This window comes from Ambystoma mexicanum, chromosome 8, assembly GCF_040938575.1.
Source record: "Ambystoma mexicanum isolate Mex_15411 chromosome 8, UKY_AmexF1_1, whole genome shotgun sequence".
In the NCBI taxonomy this organism is placed as follows: Eukaryota; Metazoa; Chordata; class Amphibia; order Caudata; family Ambystomatidae; genus Ambystoma; species Ambystoma mexicanum.
In genome coordinates, this window is record NC_090929.1 from 182,064,361 (window position 1) to 182,071,726 (window position 7,366).

Sequence of the window (7,366 nt, forward strand, 5' to 3'; positions counted from 1 at the left end):
ATTTGTCAACGTCATCCATAGAGGCATTTGGGTCCATGATCAATGTTAAAGCACCTGTATCCATAAGGACATTCACTGGATAAGGTTTGAATGGCTGTCTGAGAGAATATCTTATTGCATACGTGTCAGACACTAGTCCTCCGGGGGACTCGTCGAATAGTGAGTGACTTTGTGCGTCTTTGACGCTTTGGGCCGTCATGTTCATGGGGGTGAGGAGGGACATTCCAGGGACCCTCTTTTCAAGACTATTCTAGTTCAGCTTCAATGTTACAAGCAGTTAACCCTCTCCTTTAAGTCTGAAAGCACCCACTTATGGATGCTGTGAGAATTAGTGGTCTCCTGTCCTCTCTCTACCCTTCGAATCACTCCCATGGTATGCAAGTGATAAACCTACATCACGATTTCAGTTGCCTAAAAAATTAAGTATTTGAATGCAGGTACTCTAACAGTGTAATGCTTTACATTAGTAATTGCTGGACCTTTGTTAACAGCGAAACCCGGACGCCACTTTACATCTGTGTCCTGTTCTGTCCGGCAACAGCTCTGTAGGTCAGCCAGGTCGAGTCAACATAGCCCAAAATGTCCGCTGGAGAGTTCTGGGGGAGGGGGGTGGGGTTGCGCCACTCATTGTGTTTAAAGCCGGGATTACTTATTGGTAATTTGCATTACTCCTAGCCATATTCTTCCTCGTCCCAGTACTTGTGTATTAGGCAAAGGACCCAATACCTGTGTATAAGGCACCCAGCCTCATACGCAAGTACTGGGATGAGGTACAGGGACATGGATGTAATGCCTGGTTTAATTACTCATAATCTTCATTACTCCTAGTTCCACTCTCCCTCGGCCCAGTATCTAACTATGAGGCAAGGTGCCTCATACGTAAGCACTGGGACAAGGAAGGGGGACATGGAGGTAATAATGGACCGAGGAGCTAATTTTGGGGGTTCGGGTGGGGGTGGGAGGGAGAGAGGATGTATGGGGGTGTGGTGTGGGGGGAGGGTTGTGCGATAAAATCTAATGGTCATCCATGTCCAGGCTAAGCAGGCATGATATGTGGTATTAGTGGCTAGAGAAGCATTTTGGCGCAGCCAGTCTAGCTATTTCTTAGTTTGGCTTGACTGTTTTAACTGGGCATCTCTGATAAAGCAGTCTTGCAAAGTGTAATTACATGGTTAGCCTGGCATTTGTGTGCTGCCAGTCTAGCTGTTTTTACTGTGGCATTGCATATTTTTCTGGGCATCTGTGATACAATAACTATGATAAGTGCTATTGCTTCAACTAGGATTTTGTTACAACCAGTCTTGGTGTGTCTAAATGTGGTCAGGCATGCTTTACTGTAATATGTTAGTTGGTGTCTAGACTACTCTACATTGTGCAGCCAGTTGGACATGTTTTCATTGTGGCATGGCATTTTTAATAGCAAAGCATTACATTAAATAAAGCCTTAATGATCCTGTGCACTGTTGGTGACTTGCATGTACAGGATTTTTGCCCTACAAAACAATTTCAAATGCTCCTGCTTTTTAGCCAATTTTTCCCAGACAGTGTACTGTATAATGCATTAAAGCACATATTTATATATTTCTCCTAGTGCAGTGTGCGGAGTACCTCTGCAGAAGCACATTTGTGTGTATTGCGGAAGCGTGCTAATATAGGCTTGCCCAGAGTGTGGTGCGTCCAGTGATTTGTTTCAGAGCTCGGGGGAGGAGGGTCCCCTTAGCATGGCTCACAGGGGGGAGGGTAGGGTGTCGAGGTGCACAGGACAGTTTGAACAATCTTATAAAATTTCAGAAAGCAAATTAATTGCGGGGAGATGTGTATCAACAAGGATTAGGGAACAATATAACTCAAATTTCAGGTGCAGGCGGGCATACGTCACAAGGCCACTTGGGACAGTGAAAATCTAGCAGAACCAGAGCTATGTATTGCTACAAAGCAAGCCAAATGCACTCCACGGGGGAAAAATTATCCCAATATACAGGTAAGTATATCTTAACCAGATTTATGCCGTATAGGTGAGTTTTTGGGTACACCAGTACCTAGTTATTTTCCTAAATTTGATACCAATTGTAAATAGAAATTTTACATTAGCAACACACATAACATTTAAAACATCAGTCAAGAATGTACATATAAATCAGAACCAAGATTAGAGAGGTGACTCTTGAATTTTAATCTTCCAAATCCAATGAGTTATTAGAAGCAATAGGATCATATTTACACACTGTCCTCTATTAATTCATAGAGAACATATTTGTCTATGTCACATACAATACATAGAACCATTTAGAACATCGAGAATACCTTACAACAACTGGCATTGTGTAAATCAGCCACAGGTCTTTACAAATGTTTCACTTCACACTTCTAGAATCAATAGTTCAAATAAGCATCAACTTCCAGTGAAAAAGTCCCTTTTTAGGGGTCAAAGAAAGAATGACCAACGCGTTTCGGTTCAAAGAACCATCTTCAGGGTATAGACTTTCACTGTTCCTATTTCATAACAATATTCATTACATGAACCCTGTAGGGTAATAGAGAAAAGAACACTATTCAGTAAAAGATCTTATATTTAATAAAATCAGTTGGGGGTGTAAACAGAATAAAGAACACTAACCTTGCTGAAACATAGGCGGGGTGTCCAGTCAATAGCTAGTCATCAGGTACAAAACCCAAAGGATCGGGCTGAGGTGGGGTGCGGCCAAGAGAATATCTGAAAACAGTTAAAAGAATACCCATATGTCAAGAGCAGTCTCAACCTTACGGTAGAAAATCTAATTGCAGGTGCACAGAAGCAAGGGTAGAGGCAAAGCATGTGAAATGCTACAATGCACACGGCAACGCCGCGCCATGGTCAGTGGAGTTCGTCTGCTAAATGCAGCATAATAAGGAGACTGTGTGTGATCGTCATAGACATACGTGTGTCCAGAGCATGTGAAATAATACCATGTGCACGGCATGGTGAGCGGAATGTGTCCGCTGAGAATGGCATAGTAAGGAGGCTACGTGTGATCCTCACAGCCATACGTTTGTCCAGAGCATGTAAAATAATGTCATGGACACGGCAATGCTGCACCATGGATAGTGGAATTTGTTCACTGAATACGGCATGATAAAGAGGCTACGAGTGATCCTCACCGACAATCGTGTGTCCATGTGCGGGAGGAGCCGACTAATCAAATGGGGAATGACCCGATACAAGTACAGAGTCATGCTCTTAGGCTATGGGCAGGAATGCAGGAATACAGAGCAACGCGGTGTACGCGCTGTAAAATCCTTACCTCGGTATGCGAGAGTTTCTCAGGAGTCTGGCCGCAGCACAACACGCAGTCAGACTGCACTCTGGTGTTATGCATCTTCCTGGCAACCCAGCGCATGCACATGGTTCGCCAGGACGACGTCTATCTTAGAGTGGGCATGGGGAGGAGCTATGTTGCCATGGCAACGAGACGCATGCTCGGAGGGATATCAAATCCAATGGTTAAAAGGAACCGTACTAGCAAACATAAAAGAAATATACAAAGATATAAAAGCACACAAGGAACCTAAGAAACATACTTTTTTTACACACAGATGGGGGCTCGAGCGCAGTCCAAGCGGGACCGCTGGGTGCCCCCACGGTGTAAACGATCAGTATGGTGAATTCATTAGCGCGCACGGGGGCACAACCGCAGTGCAGAGAAAACTGCGGGGTGCCCCCATGGCGATTAAAAGTAAATACGGACCGCCACCAGGGTGGCCACCATTAGGGCATCGGAAACTACTAAATAGGGTAGTGGTAGAAATACATGCTCATTGATCAATGCAGAATGCTCCTGATAGTCGTACTGAGAGTAAAGCAGGGTCTGTATGAAAAACCATACCGGGGGGCGTCGGGATTGCAACGTGAGTAAGTATGGTGCCAAAATAACACGACGCGGGGCCAATGAGCTGTGAGGCAGGTAGGAAGCAAGGTGGGGAAGAGAGCAAGAAGCAATCACATACCCTATGTGCAAGAACCCATATTTTGTGCTATGCCACTGGATGTATCCCTATACAAACTACTAATGATGTTTCACAGGCCTCTGGGCAGGCCCCAAGCATCTAGCTTCTTCCACAGGGTAGGTTTGCACAAGGTGTCAAGCGCGGGTCTTAAGTCCACAATCGCTGCGTACGCAGGCTGATTTCGAGTAGTCCAAGTCAATTCAAGTATTGTAGTCAGCAGCATCAGGTTATCCACTGTTTAACATGATTTGCGAAAATCAAGTTTGTTGGGAGGTAAGATCTGATTCTCCTTTGCCCATGTGTCAAGTTCATCCAGCATAACCTTTGTGAATATGCTTGCTGGGGCACCCATCGCGGCAAGTACTTGATAGCTCGCATGATTATTATGATTTCCGTGTTTATACACAGGCACAATAATACTTTGTTTCCATGCATCAGGTATCCGACCGGTGCGACTTATGGTCTCCAAAAGAAGATTTAAAATCTCTGCCCATCCACCTGGACTGAATTTCATCAAAGCTGTGCATATCCCATCTTGACCTGTTGCGCGTGATCCCTTGCTATTGTTAATCAATTTGGCCACCTGGCAAGCATTGTCTTTTTATTGCCAATTAACCATAGCCCAACCACCACTCCACTCTGGATTGAGTTCTTCGTCCAGTGTTTTTCTTGATAAATGCTGTCCAGGACTCCACCGATTCACCCACTGTCTCACCTTATGCATTATCCTTGGTGTTAATAATCTTCCAGAAATCTCTTGTGTCATCAGACTTAATCGCCATTAGAAGAGTTCTTCAGTTCGCCAATTTCTACTCTCTTCTATGTGTGCATAACCAGGTGTGGTAAATTCTTTTCAATGCCTTCCAGAGATTGACGATTCTTGCAGAATTCTCAAAGGCTTGTTTTGCCTTGGGTAGAACCCGTGTGTCTCTGTGCGTAGATCCTGTCTCAACATCTCTTTGTGTCTCTGATCATAACACTACGATGATGTTTGTTAAATCCAGTCTTCATGTACACTGTAATAATCGGATTATTACTGTTTTTGATGTAATTCCTACAGGTACAGCACAACACCTTCTCAATCATCTTATTATATACTCTCAGCAGTACACAGAACCCTCTTCTGCGCTGCTCGTATTGCTCCTTGCTGATTCCAATAGGCAATGAGAAGATCTCAAGAGTCTACCATGGCACAACAGTTCCTCACTAACGCGAATAAAGCATTGTTGCTACTTTCTCAAGGTTATGCGGTTGCCTTTGTACTCTATTGGCCCCTTCATTGATTTCAACCTGCCCAATGTAATCAGTGCATTTTTGATTTCTAGCCTTGGTCCGATAGCACAGTGAATAGAGCGCTGCTCGCTTTGACGCAGGTTCGAATCCTGGCAGGGCCAAACTCAGCCTTTCATCCTTCCAAGCTCGTTAAATGAGCACAGCACATCGTGGGTGATAATAAGCAGCGCTCAGATACCTGAGGGTTCGTAGTGTTATATAAATGCTAAATTATTATTATTATTGGTACAGCATGTTGATAATAAGGGGGAGTGGCTGCTCTCTTCCCTATGCCCAATTTCTAAAGTCATTACCCGATTGAAGTAGCAGTCTTGCACAAAACAATCAACTATCGTTGTAGTGCTGTGTGCAGGGACTCTGGTGAAATCCCCGGGGATATCCCCCTGACAATGTCCATTAATCATTACGAATCCATGATCCATTAGACAGGCATGCCATGTGATCCCTTTTACAATGTGTGTTTGCTTTTGTTTTAATAGGGCTGATGGAATTCCCAAAGCTATTTTCATCTCGGATTCCAGTTCGGTAGGAAATGTTGCATTGAAATCACCCATAATTAATATGGGGATATTTTGAGAATGGAATTTCCCCATGACATGGTCAATCTGAGTCATAATTGAACTCGTGTAGGCCAAGCCCGCTGGATCATAGGTGTTAATGGCAATAGCTTCTACAAATTCTCCAAGCCATGTGCCCTTTACCAAGCCTGCCAGAATATTAGACAAATTCAAAATAATCTTTATTGTAAAAGTGTTCTTGACACTTATGAGAAGTCCGTCCTTAGGAAGGCCTTGCTCCCACTGTACTGCAGCATTTTCGCAATTAGGGAGCATTAGGGAGTTGACCCCCCAGGTCTCCTGAAGCCTCACAATATCAAAGTTGTCCAGCTGGTCCCAGAGTCCATCAAGGGTGTTCCAAGAATGCACTCTCGTCTCACTATTAGGGTCTTGTGAGATTTTTGGGCCGTAGCACCCCTGCCAACCAAGACCAGTTATCATTAGAGGGCTCGGGTTGAGGTGTATTTTGGGGGTCTTTATAGTAGGTAGTTCTCATCCCGTTACTAGCAACCTTCCCTAGCAGGTTTCCCTCGTGCCATTAGGAGAGTTTAGCACAATCTGCCATTGAAGACTTAGATGTTTTTTGACGGGTTCAACTCAAGTTGGCTACAATCGCGTCCCAGTTTATGGAACTCCCCTGTGTATAAGAACCATCTTGTTGATTCAATCATATGCTCCTCTTCAAGCTGTTCCACAACCCTAATGTCAGCGGAATTGTTCAGTCTAAGTGAGTAGAAACGATAAAAGAGCGACAGTACGATCCTGCGGTTGAGAGTGCATTGAATGGCTTTACAAAATAAGCTTTTGATATGCAGCCCCTCTTCAATATCCCTTCTTGATTGCTCCGTATATGGCCGTCCAGTCAAGAGTGTTCCATTAGAGCTAGGGTGACTGCTGGCCTCTTTGAGCCCACTATTCCCGAGAAGCTGCTTGCCAGATGCAATTGGTGCTTCTTCAGGTGCCTCTTGATGTATTGGTTTGGCAAAGCTGGAGGTTGAGCCCTGGTTTTACCAATGCATATCTAGCCACTCAAGCATGCTAAGATTTTCCTCAGTGAATGTTACTGTAGCCCTTGATGGGGCGGGGGGAGCATATCCAGCCACCACAAGTGGGGAAGTATTCCCTGATAGCACAGTTTGCTTGTTGAAGCTTCTATTCGCATCCTTCTTATGTCACTCCCTAAATGACTGAGCACTTACTAAAGGATTACTTGGAGTACAATTTCCCTTAGTAACTTTAGCGCTTGCCTTAGCCCAAATGTTGTCTTTTTTGGTGTAGTTCGATGTTCTCTTACTTTCCATCAAAGCACCAGAATCATCTAAGAAGTGAGCTCCATTCTCCAGGTCAATCTGTTCCATGTCAGTTTCTTTTGCCTCATTTTTTGCTCACTTGTTTTTCGAGGAATTGCACACGCCTTTGTTTCATACTTGCTTGTTTGCCAGGCCTTTTCTTTTTCCTTCTACTACAGGGTATCTTACTTATGATCGAGCTAGTTCTTTTCCGCAGCTTTCGTCCTGATTTCAATGAATGAT

The 7,366-nt window shown here is 44.2% G+C and overlaps 1 long non-coding RNA gene across 1 annotated transcript; it reads right to left on the reverse strand.

Moving 5' to 3' along the window:
* Window positions 1–2,088: 2,088 nt before the first annotated feature.
* On the reverse strand, window positions 2,089–3,402 carry LOC138473565 (uncharacterized). The gene is made up of 3 exons (XR_011268782.1): window positions 3,282–3,402; window positions 2,618–2,713; window positions 2,089–2,524 (listed from the first exon to the last, which is right to left on the reverse strand). It is a non-coding gene; the product is annotated as an uncharacterized lncRNA (long non-coding RNA).
* Window positions 3,403–7,366: the final 3,964 nt, after the last annotated feature.